Raw genomic sequence first — 18,237 nt, forward strand, 5'->3', positions numbered from 1 at the left:
GGCAGCTGCAGGGCCCCTGGCCACTGAATGAGATTTCCTCCCCTCCCCCACCAGCCTGGCTTCCCCTTTCAGACTCTCTCACCCATCCCCCACTGCTCTGAGCCCAGCTGGGGGTTCCCTCAGCCCCGGCTGCCCCTTGCCAGCTGTCCTGGGCCCTGCAGTGGGTCCCTCAGATCCTGTCTCTCCCGCCCCTCCCCAGTGCTCTGATCCCCTTGTCCCCTCAGACCCTGCCAACCCCCCCACTGCCCTTTTCCCCTCCTCCCTCAGCCACAAGCCCTGCCCGGGTTCCCCTTCACACCTGCCACCCGTCCCCCCTGGCACCCGGCCTCCCCCTCCCTCTGCACTGTTTGTCACCCACTGAGGTCTTGGGCCCTGCCACAGGCTGTGTCAGAACAGAGACAGCCCGTGGGTGCAGCCCCTGCCTGGGGGGATCCTGCGTCTCTGTCTTCACGTGCCGCTGCTTCCAGAAGTGGCGTAATAATGAGCTGTCCAGGAGATGCGAATGGGGCATGGATGGAAATGTTCTGTTCCTCATTATCATATGGGCGCATGATTGGGAGCCCAGAAGAAGCTCTTCCAAACTCCAAAACACACGTTCAGACGCGCGTCCCACGGGGATCTTACAGAAGGAAACGCTCCCTCCAGAAGCCCCTGCTGTATTTGATCATCTCTCCCACGAGCTTATCATTTCCAGGGCTTTTGTTTTTCTTTAGTCGTCTCACTGCTCTTTCTGCTTCCTCCTTTTAAACACCAGATGAAGCTCAGCTCTGTGCACACACCTGACTCCCTGCCAGCCCCAACTCCTGGGCCTGCCCAGCTTTGATGGAGTTTGGATCTTGTAATGCATGGGAGCAAGCTGAGCTTGTTCTGGGTGGAGTCACATGGACCAGGCAGGTAAAGAGTGGTGAAGGACTGAGCCCAGCCGCACCAGCCCCCTGAGCTGGTGAATCTCACTCCAACCAGGAGGGAGTGTGGGGAAGTCCTTGGCAAGGTGAAGTCAGGTGCAGCTGGTGTGTGGGGCTGTTTGGTTTTAATTTTGTCTAAAATTGTGAGAAGTGACGTTCGCTTTTTGTCAGAAGCCGGATTTGTTTTGCAAGGCCAAGTGTTGCTCAGGGAGCAAGAAGTCTTGAGTTGAACTCCCTGATGCTCCCCCCCAAAGAGTGTGTTTGTTGCTGTCCCTGACCTTGCGTTGCTTATATTTTTCTTACACACAGTGTGGTTTGTGATCTGTCCTGAGTGTGTAGTTGGTTTCTTGCTCCAAAGCTGTGAGGAGAGCTTGGAAATGACCTTGGAAAGGTGAAGTTAAGTGTAGGATTTATCAGAGCACTTGGGGTTTATTGAAACCTGATTCTGTGGAAAGCCCAGTGCTTAATTTTTCAAGCAGGGCTTGTTGGTCTAGGGGTATGATTCTCCCTTCGGGTGGGAGAGGTCCTGGGTTCAACTCCCAGACAAGCCCTTGTTCTATTGTTGTGTAATAGCTGATCCAGACAGTTTCAGGGTTCTTGTCCTCTTGTGTGATTTTCCTCTGTTCATTTGCTCAGTGAAATGCAACAGCCACTTGTTTCTGGATGGCTCAGCTCGAGCATCAGCTCTGTCAAGAGATGGTCCTGCCAGTGACTACACCCCTCCTGTTCACTGTGGCAGCCCCTCTGGGTGGTAGAAACTGCCACTGTCTGGCTTCTGACTCCCCTTTTGTCTGGATGAGACCCCTCGGGGTCTTCTCCCCAGGACGGGCTGGAAGGACTGTCTCTGGCTGCTGTACTGTCGCTTCTGTGAGAAGCTGGGCATCTGTTGCCTAATAAACCTCCTGTTGTACCTGCTGAGTGAGTGTCACTCCTGCCAGTGGACGGGGTGCAGTGCAGGGGGACCCCTGAACCCCATCACACGCTCTCATGAAGTGTATTGAATCAGCCACCCCGAGCTATCCCGGCCAATGCAACCTAACCTGGGCTGAGAATCCCCTGCCCCCAGGGCAGCCCACAGGGCACGAGGATGGGGAGGCCAGGAGCCTCTGGATACACTGGGGCTCTCTCTTCATGAGTCTGTCATACAGGAGGATTCTCTGGGCACAGCTGAGAGAGCCAAAGCAGGGCAAATTGCTTAAAACTGATTGCAGAGGTGTGGGCCAGGGGTGTGCCCCATCTGGGGTGGAGCAGGCCTGCCTGGTTCTGGGCAGGCAGCTGTCTCCAAAGGGCCCAGTCCTCCTTAACGGGGCTGCAGGTGGGCAGAATATGGACCCTGGCCCTGGGACAGGATTGGCCACATCCCACATAGGCAGTCAAGGTGTAAGGGCAGGGCCACAGTTCATTAGTCAGGCTCAACCCCTACATCAGGGGAGGGCACACACAGTCTGTGTAGCAGCCCTGGCTCTGGGGCAGGGCTGGGCCATCTTTAATCAGGCTCAGCACCTTGTTAGCAGCTTGTGTGCAGCCACGGCTAAGCTGCCATTGCTTTGAAGTAGCCCAGGCACTTTGAAGTACCGGCAGGTTAGCCACTGCGAGAGACAAGCTGGCACTTCCAAGTTTGCAGCTTAAAAGTTGTCCGTGGGGCTGGGGGGAGAGAATTATCTTAATGAAGTGCTGCATATGCATCACAGCGCTTCGTTAGTAATCTCCCAACACCCTATTTCCCATGCTCCCTTCCAAGATGGGAGCCAGTGCAGACACAGCCTGAGACAGCCGGGCAGGTTACTGAACTAATTTAGAAATAGTGGATGGCTTTTTTTGAGGTCTTTAAACCTCATTCTACGAGAAATAGTGCCTATTCCAAGAGAGAGAATAGGGGCTGTATGGACAGGTAAGTGGGGCTCTTTCAAAGAATAGTTTATTCCAAAATAATGCTGCTGTATCGCCATAGCGCCAGTGTGCTTCAAGGGCTCTAATCTGAACTAGGCTGTCTTGTGTGTGGACTTGTTGTTTTCCAATAGGTTTTGTTTATGCCGGGGCTTCCTTGGCGTGTGAAGGGGTTCTTATCAAATGGCTTATTTGGGAGGAATAATTCTGAAATAAGCTATTCTGAAATAACTCTGTAGTGCAAGCAAAGCTGGAAAACCTCTGCCCTGGGGAACAACAGCGGTGGTGAACTGGCAATGTGTAAAGACAAATTCCTGATTACAACCAGTCACAGTGTGGGATTATTTAGGGTGTGTCGACACTACAGAGTTTATATATATATATATATACATATATATGGATGAGGATACACGTGTGCCCTGGTATGGTCTGTATGGCTGTCTGCAGTCCAGGCATGGGCATGGTCCTCCCCTCCTCTTGCCTGACTCTCAGCTGCTCCATGGCTTTTAAGTCTCTCCTTGGAGCTGTGAGCACCAGCTGCTCCCTGCACCAGGTGCCTAGAGGAGGGAAGGCGACTGGGCTCCAGCCTGGGGACCTTCCTTCCTCCCACTTTCCCTGACTTTGGATTCTGGCCCTGCTCCTCCTTCCCTTTAGTGCCATGGGGGGCAAGGGGCAAAGGAACCCCCCACCCTCACCCCCCTTTTGGACATAAATTCATGTTTTGCTTTATTTGTAAGGAAGTTTGGTAAAAAGTTAAACCTCTTAATCTGTTTAATTATTTTTGTTTTTATTACTAATAACTCCTTTCATACCAATTTTTACAACCCCCCTTCTCTGAGAGACCTAATACTGTAATGTGAATAATTTAGTATTTGAGGTATTTGGAAGCAAAAAACAAAATGCATTTGTCATCGGGGTGGTTGGCTGGTGGCCCAGGAAAAGGTTTGTGTTGAGCAGGCTGGGCCAGGAGTCAGAAAGTTCAACTTTCACTGAGTCAGCAAGTTTCAGGGCTCTGAAGAGACAAAGAGGCCATGTCGACATGAGCTCAAAACTTTGAAATAGCCATGCAAATGGCCATTTCAAAGTTTACTAAGGAAGTGCTGAAATACATATTCAGCACCTCATTAGAATGCCAACAGCTGCGACACTTCAAAATTGACACGGCTCCCCGCCATGGGGCTCGTCCAACTGGGGCTCCTTTTCAAAAGGACCCCGGCCAGTTCAATATCCCCTTATTCTCATCTGCTGTTTGGAATCAGGGGATTTCGAAGTAGCCGGGGTCCTCTTGAAAAGAAGCCCTGTCTGGATGAGCCGTGTGGCGGTGAGCTGTGCCAATTTCGAAGTTCCACGGCTGCCAGCATTCTAATGAGGTGCTGAATACATATTTCATGACTTCATTGGGGAACTTCGAAATGGACATTTGCATACACATTTCAAAGTTTTGGGCAAGTGTAGACACAGCCAGACAGGGGAGGTGACCAGCCCCTGGGTGGGTGCTGTGGAACAGCCAGCACCAGACGGTCACCAGGTTCAAAGAGAAACTTGTATGTGAATCACAGGGCTTTCTCTTTTGTCTTTGTCAGGATGGCCGAGTGGTCTAAGGCGCCAGACTTAAGATGATATCTTCTCAGTAATCTGGTCTCTGTAGAGAGACGGGGGTTTAAATCCCACTCCTGACACATACTCTCTCTTTAGCCTTGTTTTGGCTGAGGGGTTCAGCAACAGTGGAGGTAGGTGAGTCAACGTTGTGCCCTTGGAGCCAGCGAAGCTAAAAGCATCTTGGGGGGGCCTTGGCAGGAGAGTTTCTTGCAGAACCAGAGACTTTGTTATCCCCCTCTTGATTCAGAACTGGTGAGGCCACAGCTGAGGCTCACCTACACTAGCCACCTGCTGGAAAAGGGGCATGGAAATGAGTCAGATCTGTGAATTGCAATGAGGTGCTGTATTGCACACGCAGCACTCAGGCTCACCAACCTCTGGTTCCAGGCCAGCCTATACACCTACGCACCCCATGCCTGGCCCTGCTGGGTTCCAGCTCCTCTGCTGGGCAGACTCCAAGCACAACCTAACGGTGTAAGGGTGGGGTGGGATGGTTTAATTATCCCCCATAGAGTCCAGCCTGTCCCCTGTGTCAGCCCCACAGTACCACACTCACCCCAGCTGAGCAGGGACTCAAACACACCGGGGGGATCTGGTGCTTCAACCAGGCACAGGCAAAAGGGCGGTTGTGACTCAGCTGCAGACAGGGAGATGGCCAGTTTCTTGTAAGGAAAGGGTCCGCCCCCACAGCTGACTCAGGGGCTGTGGTCTCTCCCAGCTGCTGGGCTGGGCTGGGCAGTGCAGAGCTGGGGAAGGGGCAGATAATTGCCGTAGGAGAGTGAATATCACACTCTCCACTCTGCCTCTGACAGCAACAGGTCAGTCTGCAGCACCAGCCACAGGACCTCCTGTATCTCCAACCAGAGAGGACATTTCTGGGGCCCCAATGCATTACAGAAACGTTGGTGAACCAGCCCAAGCAGAGACCTAGCTGCAGGGGGACCAATTCAGCAGGCAGGAGGGAGAAGCCCTCACGCAGGGGCAGCTGGGGAGAAAGAAGCCCAGCCCTGACAGAGATTTATCATAAACCACACAAAGCTCCCCCTGAGAGCTGAGCTCAGAGTGCTGAGTGCCAACCATTGCACCATGGAACCTGCAGTTTAAGCCCTTTCTGAGCACCTCTGACTCTTGGCAGGCTGCGCCCCTGCACTCCTTGCCCCCCTCCTGCTCTTTCACCTCTCAGGACACTGCTTCCTGCTCCACTTCCCCTGCTCTCCTCGTCAGACGTCCATCTCCGCCCCTCTCGCTGCAACTCCAGAGTGAGGAGGCAGCTTCATTTTTCTCTGAAAGTGACCACGCTGGAGAGAACTGGTGGAGAAGGAGAGACTGGAAAGGCTGGTGGTGATTGTAGAGGAGGATGTGGGTGGGGGAGGACACCACAGCCCTGGCTGTGAACTCAGAGTAATCAACATCCTCTCTACATGCACTTAAAGCTTCACAGATACACAGGCCTGAACGTGATACATTTCATTAACCAGGGACAAGCACCTCTTCATAGGTATTAGGCCCAATATTGCTCATGTCACTATCTACTGCCAGCTAAGGGCAGGTTTGCAAGATTTATGTGTGTCAACACTAGCAATTGTTGAGGCTTCAGCTCCGTTTAAAGAAATCCCATAGAATAGAACACCAGAGTGTGTCAGAAACAAGGAGATCAATAACCGTCTTTTAAAGGGAGTGCTTGGATTTGAACCAAGGGCCTCTTGATCTGCAGTCAAATGCTCTACCACTGAGCTACACTCCCTTGCCCAAGCCCCCTTTTGAGTCATTGATCTTGAGTATCCTGCAGAACAAACTGTTTTCCCACCTCCTTTCCCTCCCTGAACCCAGAGTGGTTTCACAAACGCGCAGACGGGGTTTGATGAAACTTTATTTCTCCCTGTGCATGTTACAGCTTGTCCCCTGCTGACCTGGCTTCTCCTACTCAGAGTTACAGCCCCTCAGGGGGGCAGATTACCGGCATACATGGGACAGTTCTCTCCCAGCCACTTGAAGCAACATCAGTGGTTACAAAGAACGAGGAAAAAACCTACTGCAGGACACCCACCAATCAATCAGATATAGTTGGGTTTGCGGTCAGTGTCAGTCACTTCTCTACCTGGCACATGTGGTGACCCAGCAACCTGGTTCCCTGAGGTGCTGGACAACAGAGCTTTTACAGTGCTAACATGTCAGCCCTCGTGACAATATGAGCGCACTGTTTTCAGTAAGAAGGTGCTGGGATGCATTGAACATGCCCGTACCAGTGACATTTAATCCGTTTGGGGTTCAATACTTTCACAGTGTCACACACCTTTTAAACTGCTCTGGCAGCACAATTTCCAATGATCCCTTTCCCAGTCATATAGTCAGAGGCACGTTGCTGCTAGGAAAGCTGGAGCGTCCTCTGCATAATAACAAACCTCTCACCATTTTCCAGTGATAGAGAGCCTGGCTCAGAGGTGGAACACTTGACTGCAGATGAAGCTATCCCAGGTGCCCCTGTTTGGATGGTTTTCTTAATGGAAATCCATTTTCACCCCTGGCTCCAGTATGTTTTGGGGTTGCACTGGATGCTTGACATGGATTTAAACACTTCACACTTTCCTCTGCAAATGTGCGAAAACTGAGCAAACCCGTCCCTCAGCTGCCTCAGTTCCCAGCCTCTGAGGCTCAGGTTTCTGTTCCCATCCGTCACACAAAGGTGCAGTACGATGCACATGTGCAAGGCTCTGCTTGCCATGGGCTGCACTGGGCAGGAGAACCAGACCCACAGGTGGGGGACTCAGGAGTGTGACACAGAAATGCCCTTGGTGCAGGCTGACACACCTAGGCCGTGTCTCACTCAGCCAGCAGCAACAGGGACTGACCCAGGCCCAGGAACAAGCCTGTGGTTCTGAGCAGTAAATAGTCACCAGGCAGGGGGCAGAGCTGGGCAGAGGGCCAGGCAGAGTCCTCCCACAGAGGGAGCTGCAGAAAGGACCAATGCAGCAGAGAAACAAAGAAACATAACTGCCGAGTCTCACACATTGGCTCAGAGCTACCGAAGCAAGATACGAGTGAGCCAGGCTGATGCCAGCCCCACAGCCATGGGTCAGCAATTCGCCCTGAGACTGAAGGGGTGAGAGGTCCAGTGAGTGACTCCTTCCCCCAAAAGGCTCATTTGTGAGTTTACCTCTGGGCACCCAGAGGGAACAGACCCCTTGGGGCACAGCCCATGCACAGCACAGTTTAGTAAGCATGAAAGGAAGCACAAAAATCTACCCCACGAGCCCCAGTTTGAACTCTTATTGCCAGAGACAACGACATCTCCACTGCGGCTGCTCCCAGAACATGGAGCATCCACCAAAATGCTCGCAAGTGGCAGACTTGTGCGGTTGACACAACCAGCCCTGTTGCATGTATCTCACCTGCCCAAGTAGCTCAGCAAATCTGTGTGACCAGGCAGGTGACAGGCACAGAAACACAGAGGATGCCAAGAACAGTAACAGCAGGTTACTGCCAGTCACCAGCACCCCTGGACAGAGGCATTTGGAATTCTTTTGGTGATACCAACAGTGACACCCAGCAACCCCCCACCCTCCAGGCTGACCCCTGCACAGCCCTCTGGGCATCGTAGAGCCTATTTGTCCATTGCAGCCAGGACAACAAGCAAAGGTGAGCTAAAAGGTACTGCAGGACTTGAACCCCTCATCGGAGCATTAGGAGACTCCCAATAACCAGTTCATCTCACCAGCCTCGGTGGAAAGGAGCCATGGGCAGCTGCAGAGAGTTTGTGGTCTCTGGAATGAGCTGTGCGGGTCAGGACATTTGCTTATTCTGAGGGTCATGCGCTCCAGGGGTAGAACATTTACTAGTGCTCGTGGGTGAGTGCCCAGGGCTGGGGCTGGGAAGTGGCCATGTCAGTGTCTCACTCAGGTCAATGCTGGAAGGGAGTTTAGCTGGTGAAAACAGCCCAGGGGCAGGGAAGTGTTTCCCTGGACTCTCCAGCATTTCAGTGGGTCTGGCTGCTTTGGGGCTGGAACACTGACCTCTCCTGCTGCAGTCGTTACCCCAAAGGGGCTTGGGGGTTCCAGTCTCAGACACAGCACACAAAGCCGGGCTCAGCAGCACTGCAAGAGCCACCCCACAGTGTGGCAGCCGCCATGTGCAGTTTGACCTGAAAGCCCAGAGCTCCTCCTTTCCCAGAAGGACAGGAGTGTCCAGGGGGCCTGAAGCACTGGCCTGTCACCAGCATGTGAACCTTCAGAACATCCATTGTGGGTCAGAACAAAGGTCCCTCCAGCCCCATGTCCTGTCAGGGCCAACACCAGGGGCTGCAGAAGGTAGCAGCCTGGCACCCCTGGGTGCTGAACCCAGCAGCTCCTGTGTGCTCCATTCAGCTGTGGAGCAGGAGATATGTCCCAAAGAGGCTTTTCCCCAGCTGCTGAGAAGCACAGAAGAACTCAGGACTTGCCCAGGGTGAGACAGTTGAATGGAGACCTGCCCCATGCCCTGTGGCTGGATCTATTGCTGTCAGGGGCAGAGAAACATTCCTTCCCCCGGGCAAGTATCTGCTCTTTTCCCAGATGTGCACTGCCCAGCCCAGGAGCTGGGAGAGACCAGAGCACTGCATCAAGCCTTGGGGAACCAGCCCTTCACTCAGAGGCAGCTGCACCTGTGCCTGACCTCAGCTGAGTCAGGGCTGCCCCTTCCTTGCCAGGGAACTACACCCCTGGCTGTGTTTGGGGCCCTACTCGGCCCCACACAGCAGCCCTGAAGGGGGCAGAGATGAGTGGAGCTGACACTTCAGTCAGGCTTGGCACTTCCAGGGCAAATGAAATCATCCCACCCCCCAGCTCTGGCAGCCAGAGCTCAGCTCAGCCTCACAGAGGTGTCCTGTGCTTGGAGTCTGCCCAACACAGGAGCTGGGAGGCAGCAAACTCACGTGTGCTGGAAGTTGCAAACAATGGGGCTGGAAATCAAGAAAGAAAGATGCAATGAGGATGGGATTTGAACCCCTGTAGGCAGAGCACAAGGGATTAGCAGTCAATTACTTTCACCACCTCATCTTCATGTGCTCCAAGTTTTTCATCCTTCCCAAAGTCAATCCTGCCAGGAACTTTTCTGCACCTCGCTGGTTGGCCAGGGAAACAGGATGGGCAGATTTGGCCCAACAGTTCTACTCTCACTCCTGTCCCCTGCAGTGCGGCTTCCTGAGGTGAGCAGGGCCCCAAAAACAGCTGGGGTGCAGTGCCCTGGCCAGACATGGGGATGAGGTGGGGGAAGCCCTGGTTCAGCTGCAGCCACTGACATGGGCAGCTGCCTGTGAGAGAAGGGCCTGTCCCCAAGGCTGGCTCAGGGGCTCTGGTCTCTTCCAGCAGCTGGGATGAGCTGGGCTGTGCACAGCTGGGAAAGGGGCAGACACTTGCTTCTGGGGTTGAATGTCAAACTCCCCTCTCTCTGACACTGAGAGCAATAGATCAGTCTGCAGCACCAGCCACAGGGCCTCAGGCAGGTGTCCGTGTGACTGTCCCTCCCGGGAGCCCCTGGGGTCCTGTAACCAGACACAATCCCCCTGCTCTACTCCATCTTGCCCCTTTTCGGTGCCTCTGAGCACACAGCACAAAGGAACAGCACAGTCTTAGAGCGTTTGAAAACACAGACGCGCCTATCTGAAGCCCAGCGTTTAGATGCTTCAGAACACAGATGTGCAGTGTCAGCATGACCCTGGACTGAAGCGTACAGACAAGGGGGCTAACAGGCTAGATGTTGACCACAGGGCCTCAAATTGCCCTCGGCTGCTACCGATAATTGAGACGCCCACACTTCATGCAAAGCCGAGCTGCTGAGCCTTCAGCTGTACCCCTCGCTTTCCCAATGAGCCAACAAGAGAGCAGGGGCTACAGGATGGGCCATTAAGCAGGCGAGGCAGCGTATTGCCCAATCGTCTGTGAGTGTGACCCAGAAACCTACCACACGCTCTGTAGCACAGACAGACAGACGGACAGACACATCCTGCACCCAGCTACAAAGGCTGTTCACACACAGAAAAGAGGTTCTGATATTTGACAGCTAAACCATTTCCCTCAAATGTCAGATTTAGCACATCTGCCCATCACACAGGCAGGTGGAGGGTTTGTGGTCCCAGTTGCTCACAACCAGACACATCCAAAGCCATGAACCACCAGCCTGGCTCAGTCACAAAGGGACAGTGGTCCCTGCTGCCCCAAGGCTGACAGAGAGTCCCTCAAGACCACCACTGCCCAATCCACCCAGGACCTGCTCCTTACTCACTCAGACAGAGCTTTGCTTGTTTTCCTTCCACCCAGAATCCCACTTCTCTTCCTGGGGTACCAGGGGCCACTCCTGGAGCACCATTGGACAGGCACAGGATTCTGCCCCCCTGCAGCCAGCCTCACCTGCACAGGCTTTGGCAGGAGAGAGAGTGGTGCTCCATTAACTGCACTGAGGTGCTAAGCTGCTCTCCTGCCTGCCTCAGCTTTACTTCCTTCTTCTGCCCCGTTCCAGCCTCACTTCTTCCTTTAGCAAGTCACGCAAAGGAGGCCAGCAGGAGAGCCGGCCTCAGTAGGTCAATCCTCAAGGGCAGAGGAGGCCAAGACACAAGCCTCCTGAAAAAGACCGGCCGAACTTGTGTAGCTTCCCCAGTCTGAGAGCGACGTATATGCTCTGCTGATACCTCTACCCTTTTTCACACAGCAGTTGGGTTTACCCCGGAGACAGAATGAGACCAGCTCTTCTCAGCCCCAAAGGGGAGCAAAGCAACCAAAGCACGGCTGTTTTCATGGGGCTTTAAACAAGTACATTGCACATGTAAAGCAAATGTAACAGCCACAAAGCTACAGAAGTTCTATCTGGGTTGGGTTCCCCCCCCATCACGTCCATCCACAAGTCACTGCTCACCCTGGCCCACGTGGGGAGCCCTTCAAAGGCTCAGCTGCTAGAGCAGAGGATGGCAGCTGCACCCAGGAACTGTGACTCCAGCTTTAAGAGTATCATGACCAGTAATCCCTATCACCTTCCTCTGTGTGTCAGTGTGATCTGGGATAAAAAGCAGCCGAGAGAGACGGCAGGGGAAGGTTAGGATGTGCTAAAAGCCATCTTTTTGGAATACTGTGTCACAGCCCCCTTTTATTGAAAACATGCTGACATTTTCACTTGGTATGACATAGGAGGCATTTTAAAACTTCCTATGTACTCTTGGTGTAAACTGTTCTGAAACTGAGGAACTGTCAAGAGAGGTTGATGCTCGTGGGAGGTGCCTTTTGTAGGTAGTGTGGCCGAGTGGTCTAAGGCGCTGGATTTAGGCTCCAGTCTCATTGGAGGCGTGGGTTCAAATCCCACCACTGCCATCTTTTTATGAACTGGAAGATGGATAGAAAGCTGCATTGATGGCCACACCCCAACTGTTGGAACTGACATCTCTGTTTGGAGATGGGTTTCAAGTATAATGTCCTCATGATCAGTTCTCTGTCTTGCAAGGTTCAACATCTTTATTGAAAAGCTGGATGAGGGGCAGGACTACACCCTTAGCAAATTTGCAGATGACCATAAACTAGGGGAAGAGGTAGATCTGCTGGAGGGTAGGGATAGGCTCCTGAGTGACTTGGATAAATTGCAGGGTGGGGTCAAAAGAAATGTCATGAGGATCAATAAGGACAAATGGGCTGTGTCCACATTTGGCCAAAACCTCAAAATAGCCATGCTAATGGCCAGCTGCTCTGCTGATAGGAATAGGGGGATTTCAAAGTCTGCGGGGTCCTTTGGAAACCTGCCTGTGCACCAAAAGGAGATGATGCCAACACCCAACCCCATTGGATGACTTCACCGTAGTTGCCAACACAACAAGATATTGCATCAGGAACCGGATTTGAGAGAAGGTCTGCCAGATCCAAGCGACCGCCTGTCGAGACTAGAGACCATGTTATGTCGTATTTACAGTGCTTTTGATGTAGGATTTCTGCCAACAGTACAGTGGCTTATTCCATATTTGTTGCTGTAGTTAGAATCAGTTTTATTTTAAAATGAAGAGGGCTTCTCAAGAGGGGAGGGAATGTGGTGCTTTAGGTGTAAGACTGCTTGTAACTACTAGAACTGTGAATCCAGGCTGCTGGCAGTCTGGAAACACAGAAAACATGAAGAAGAAGTTAGAAGATTCGCAGGGGCCTTACAGAGAGCTACAAAATGGTGCAGCAGCTTTGTCAAGAGGTCTCACTTTTGGAAATAAAGTGTGTGGAAGTTTGTTAGCGCCTTGCTTGTACGGTACCACAGGCTGGTGGGAGCAGGTCCCTCACAATCCTGGGTGTCCCTGAGGAGCGTCACACTCAGCTTAGAAGATTGAAAAGCTGAGTTCCCTTGTTCCTGCTCTGCCCTGTTCGTGTGCAAAAGGACACTTGCCTCCTCTGTCTGCCTCCACATCAGCTCCAGTAGCTCCACACCACAGCAGTGGTTCACAATCCGTGACCTGTTTGCAGCTCATTCAGCACCCACTTGTGACATCCTCACAAACACACAGGTAGTATTGGACACAGCCCACATTATGCACTGTGGTTTCATATGCAGCCTACAGTAGTGAACAAGTTGAGAACCATTGTGCTCGAGATGCTCAGAAGAGCCAAGTTTGGGTTAAAATTCCCCTCTGGCTGGTTCACCACCCATTCAGCCCGGCCCAGACTCTGGGAATGGGAAAGAAAGTAACTGCTGGAGGACATGAAATACCCTCCACAAGTCCAGCAGCTCCAGATCAACCAAAAGATTATCAGACTGAGAACTGGGTGCCAGATAGAGGGGACTGTAACTGTACCTGCTGAGTCCCAGGGGAGGGAAACCAGCATTCGTTGCTTCTGTGAACTCCAGCACAGACAGAGAACTGCTGCCTGGTTCTTCTTTCCCCTGCAAGTTGTGTAGGGACAGAGGTCATCAATGGCCTTGGTAAGAAGCTGTAACATTTGTGAGTTCTCACTGGTTGTTTACACAGCTTTTCATTCCTGTGCTGGCTAAAGTGGGGCCAGCCAGCCAATCAGCTGCTCTGGGACTGTCATTAGGGCTGCAGGGAGCTGCATCATCAGAGACCTAGGCTTAATCACTTGCTTGCCAGACGGTGGTCTGGAGGCTTGTTACTCCTTTAAACCCTGACAGTCTGACATTGGGATTTCTGAGTGCCCCAGAACACACCTTACTGTCTCCTCTTCACTAGCAAGTAGCCCCTTTTTGCTTTTTTGTCACATGGCTGTCAGTGTGAAGAGGCACAGCTCGGTGAAGTGCATGTACGGTCCCCCGCCCTGCTCATGAACTCTCTGCAGGGAGACACCAGCTAATCTCCTGCTTCTCAGAAATTTTCTTCCTGTAAAGAATGTGCCAACAGGAGCTTTGTACTGCTGAAGGATTTGGGGAATGTGTCCTCAAATGTAAAGGTGCGCCCATGTAATGCCTTGAAAACAAAGCCTGATGGGAGCAAGTGAAGCAAAGCGTTTTCATTTCTTGTAAATAGCTTGTTGTTGGAAAGTCACATTTTATGACTTTACCCAGTGTAAGAATTGTGGAGTCTCACCAGTGCTTGAAGTTGTTGTGGGCTACAGGGCACTCATGACTGCTGTGTCAGATATGGATTACAGAGGGATCCCTTCATGGAAACATTCTGAAGTGAAAAAGGGTAGGACTAGTGGTTGATTCAGCTTGCTGGAAGCCTTTGGGCTATACAGCGGTAAAACTGGTTTGACTATTTCTTCCCCCCGCTGTTAGAAGGTGGACCTAAAAATGGGTCAATAACTATTCTGCTAGAATTCATCCTGGTGAATACCGAGATGCTGTACCTCGATGCAGAGCTGAATACCAGTATGAACTGAAATCCCCTATGAGCTGGTAGCTGAAGCCCTGGAGTGCTTCAAACACAGGGTTCTGTCTATTGCAAAACCCACAAGACAGGAGAGGGACGTCTGGTGTGAGAAGCAGCCAGCAGGTGTGAGCGGCGGGTGGGCAGCTGGCAGGGGATGCGGAACGCCGGTCCAGCACAAAGGTTGCATTACCTCCAGTTCAGAGAGGGAATGCAGCAAGGGCCATGTCTACACTAGCCTGTTCCTTTCGGAAGGGGCATGGTAATGAGTGAGGTCGGAAGATGATAATGAGGTGCTGCCATCAACGTGCAGTGCCTCATAAGCATAATGGAGCACAAGGAGATTGAAAAGTGCCACTTTTGAATCTTGTACCATCTGTGTAGGGGGGCGGGGCCTGTCGAAAGGACCACCTATTATTCAAATGTCCCTTCTTCCTGTTTAGTTTTATGAAGGAGCGAGTGTAGACAAGTCGAAAGTGATGTGTCAGGGAGTGCAGGGACTGGGAAGACTTGGAAGTGGGGCATTTGAAGTGGGTAGGGAGAAAGTTTGGGTGTGTGGATTGGCTCTTTCCAGTATAGGACTGCTGAGCCTGAGAGGCAAAAGGCACAGCTCCATCTACTTGAGCAGGGATACTTACTTGAGGCTTGGTTGTGAACTCTGGGGCTACGTCTACACGTGGAGCCTACATCGAAGTAGCCTATTTCGGTGTGGCGATATCGAAATAGGCTATTTCGATGAATAACGTCTACACGTCCTCCAGGGCTGGCAACGTCGATGTTCAACATCGACGTTGCACGGCACCACATCGAAATAGGCGCAGCGAGGGAACGTCTACACGCCACAGTAGCACACATCGAAATAAGGGTGCCAGGCACAGCTGCAGACAGGGTCACACGGCAGACTCAACAGCCAGCTACTCCCTTAAAGGGCCCCTCCCAGACACACTTGCACTAAACACCACAAGATCCACAGAGCCAACAACGAGTTGCAGACCCTGTGCATGCAGCATGAATCCCCTGCTGCAGCAGCAGCAGCCAGAAGCCCTGGGCTAAGGGCTGCTGCACACGGTGACTATAGAGCCCCTCACGGGCTGGAGAGACAGCGTCTCTCAACCCCCCAGCTGATGGCTGCCATGGAGGACCCCACAATTTCGACGTTGCGGGAGGCGGATCGTCTACACGGTCCCTACTTCGACGTTGAACGTCGAAGTAGGGCACTATTCCGATCCCCTCATGAGGTTAGCGACTTTGACGTCTCGCCGCCTAACGTCGAAGTTAACTTCGAAATAGCGCCCGACGCGTGTAGCCACGACGGGCGCTATTTCGCAGTTAGTGCCGCTACTTCGAAGTAGCATGCACGTGTAGACACAGCTTGGGTGTGGTATTTTCCCCAGCTTATGTCATATGACTTTTCTGCCTCTTTCATTAAAAGTACATTTTCTACACTCAGACTCTGTGCTTGTGAGTGGGGAAGCATTGCCCCCGCGAGGCACCCAGGGCTGTGCAAATTTCCCAGGTTTCTGGGTGGGGGCTGCAGCCGGTTATATGTGAAATGGATGAAAAGGGACCTCTCGATGTTGAAACAGACCCTGGTTGCTCCCAACTCATTCTGACAAAAGGCTTACACTACACAGCTGTAGACCCTCTTATCAGACCGAGCTCCTTCATGAGTCCCTCAGTAAATCAAAGGGGTGACTATCCTCCAGTCTTTTTCATAGAGTACTGGAAGTGGAAGGGACCTCACGAGGTCAACAAGCCCAGTTCCCTGCACGTTTCCTTGCACAGACTCCCCAAATGTCAATCAAAACTCCAGTAGCTGAGATTTATTCCCCACAAAAAGATCAGTTGCATGTGTTTCGAGGTGGTATTGGTGCAGGACTCCAGAACTGTGACAAGAGAACGAAAAGAGAAATTCCAGTCTAATTCCTAAATGTGCTCATGCTGAGCCAGATTGGAAGGTTTCCCTTCCTCATAACTTCTAGCAGTTTGTGCTTCCTGGGATGCTTTTCCGATTAGGCCACGTCAAAGGCTTCTTTGTCTTTCCAATATTGTTGCTGCCTTCAGTGTAGGTACAGGAGGAGAGGAGAAATGATCATGTCAATGTCCCTTACTTTACACGCTCCTCTGGGTGTCACAAAGATCCTCGGTGTGTCTCAGAGCCAAGCAGCTCATGGTGTCCAGCCCATTGAGCAGCTGCCTTTCATGGCCATTGTGAACCTGTTCCCTACATGTCCCTTCCTGGTGAATGGCCAGGGATGGTAACTTAACATCTAGCTGGGTGTGGGTCACTCCTTTGTTGCTACTGCAGAGTTAGTCTCTGGGCGTTTCTCAGATTCTGAACAAAGAAAGAACAAACACAAGGAAAGAGCAAATGTTTTGTCTTCCAAGGTAAGAAGCGTACGTTTTTGAGAGAGAAATTTATCCCTTATTGCTTCTACCTACCTGAGTGTCCTAATGGATAAGGCGTGGGCCTCTGAAGCCAAGGATTCTGGGTGCAAATCCTAGCTGGGGTAAAGCCCTTTTTCCTGACTGTCAATCTCAAGATAAATGAAAATGTGGGCTTTTAAAATCAGACAGGGTCACTTCAGCAATTGTGCATCACTGGTGCTCTTGAAGTGCCTGAGGTTGACTTCATGTGAATGAGTTGCTGCATATTCATATCACTGCCTCATTTGTATCTGTCATGGGGTTCAGGCTTCCCCAAGCTCTGCACCCCATCTGCAGGCAGGAGTGACTCTTACTCAGCAGGAGAACAGCAGGTTTATTAGCTGACAGGACACAGCATCTTACAGAAGAGTCAGTACAGCAGGCAGAGGCAGCCAGTCCAATCCATGCTGGTGAGAGGAGGCCCTGAGGGCCCCCAGAGCTGGGTCCTTCCCCCCTCCTTTGTCTCTTTCCCTCCCAGCCCAGACGAACTGCTTCCCACCTCCCAGTTTCAATTTAAACTCCTTGGGCCCGACCTCCCGCTTTGTCTGCAGTACAAAGGTGTTACCTGGTTGCCAACTTACCCCCAGCAGGAGCCCCACACCCTCTGTGAGCCACTCACATAAACACACACACATACCCGCCACATCACAGCATCTTCTGAAGTGGCACACTCCCATAGCCCCTGCAAAAGAGAGGCTAAAGTGGCCCCACATCCTGCATGTATCAGACAGAAGTTGGGCTGTGGAGAAGGAGAAAGGGGTTGCTTGAGAAGAAGCAGATCCTGAAAATAGGCCACTGTGGGAAAGGAAGAGACTCAAAGCTGTGGGTACCCAAAAGGCTCCTGTTACCACCTGCCTTCAGCCTGAGGAGACTGATGGAGTGAGCTCTCTCCTGCTGGCAGCACAAGCACTCTCCTCTTCCTGCCCTGGGCTTTGCCGTTCCTCTGCATGCAAGTGACAGACACGCTCTTTTGAGTCATTGATCTTCAGACCCCTGCAGGACAAACCCGGCTTCCCCAGCTCCTTTTCCTCCCCACGTCCAGAGTGGTTTTACAAATGGAGTTTAATTAAACTTTCTCTCTCTGGAACAAAAAAAGCAGTAAAGTAGCACTTTAAAGACTAACAAAATAATTTATTAGGTGAGCTTTCGTGGGACAGACTCACTTCTTCAGACCAGAGCCATAGCAGAACACACTCAATATTTAAGGCACAGAGAACCAAAAATAGTCATCAAGGTTGACAAATCAGAAAAAAATCATTATCAACATCGGTAAATCAGAGAGAAGAGGGGCGGAACGGGGGGGGGGGGGCGGAGTCAAGAATTAGATGAAGCCAAGTATGCAAAAGAGCCCCTAGGGTATCTCAGAAAATTTGCATCCTGAGTGAAACCACATGTTAATGTGTCGAATTTGAATATGAAAGAGTTCATCACGAGCATGGAAATTCTTTCCCAGAACAACCATTCACATTGCCTGCAGCACCAGTGCTCCACAGAGCAGCCTGGGAATGACTGGCTGAGAATCAGCACACGGGATCATTTCCAGGGCAGAAGGCAATATGCCGCCTCTGTGATAGACCCAACCTGGAAAGCAGCCTATGGAAACTGGAA

The 18,237-nt window shown here is 51.9% G+C and overlaps 4 non-coding genes across 4 annotated transcripts; 3 read left to right on the forward strand and 1 right to left on the reverse strand.

The window, feature by feature from the left end:
* Window positions 1-1,384: 1,384 nt before the first annotated feature.
* Window positions 1,385-1,456, forward strand: TRNAP-CGG (transfer RNA proline (anticodon CGG)). The gene has a single exon. It is a non-coding gene; the product is annotated as a tRNA-Pro (tRNA).
* A 2,914-nt stretch (window positions 1,457-4,370) lies between these two features.
* Window positions 4,371-4,471, forward strand: TRNAL-UAA (transfer RNA leucine (anticodon UAA)). The gene is given in 2 exon segments: window positions 4,371-4,408; window positions 4,426-4,471. It is a non-coding gene; the product is annotated as a tRNA-Leu (tRNA).
* A 1,592-nt stretch (window positions 4,472-6,063) lies between these two features.
* TRNAC-GCA (transfer RNA cysteine (anticodon GCA)) lies at window positions 6,064-6,135 on the reverse strand. Its single transcript has one exon. It is a non-coding gene; the product is annotated as a tRNA-Cys (tRNA).
* A 5,505-nt stretch (window positions 6,136-11,640) lies between these two features.
* On the forward strand, window positions 11,641-11,722 carry TRNAL-UAG (transfer RNA leucine (anticodon UAG)). Its single transcript has one exon. It is a non-coding gene; the product is annotated as a tRNA-Leu (tRNA).
* Window positions 11,723-18,237: the final 6,515 nt, after the last annotated feature.

The sequence above is a fragment of the Carettochelys insculpta genome, chromosome 33 (assembly GCF_033958435.1).
Source record: "Carettochelys insculpta isolate YL-2023 chromosome 33, ASM3395843v1, whole genome shotgun sequence".
In the NCBI taxonomy this organism is placed as follows: domain Eukaryota; kingdom Metazoa; phylum Chordata; order Testudines; family Carettochelyidae; genus Carettochelys; species Carettochelys insculpta.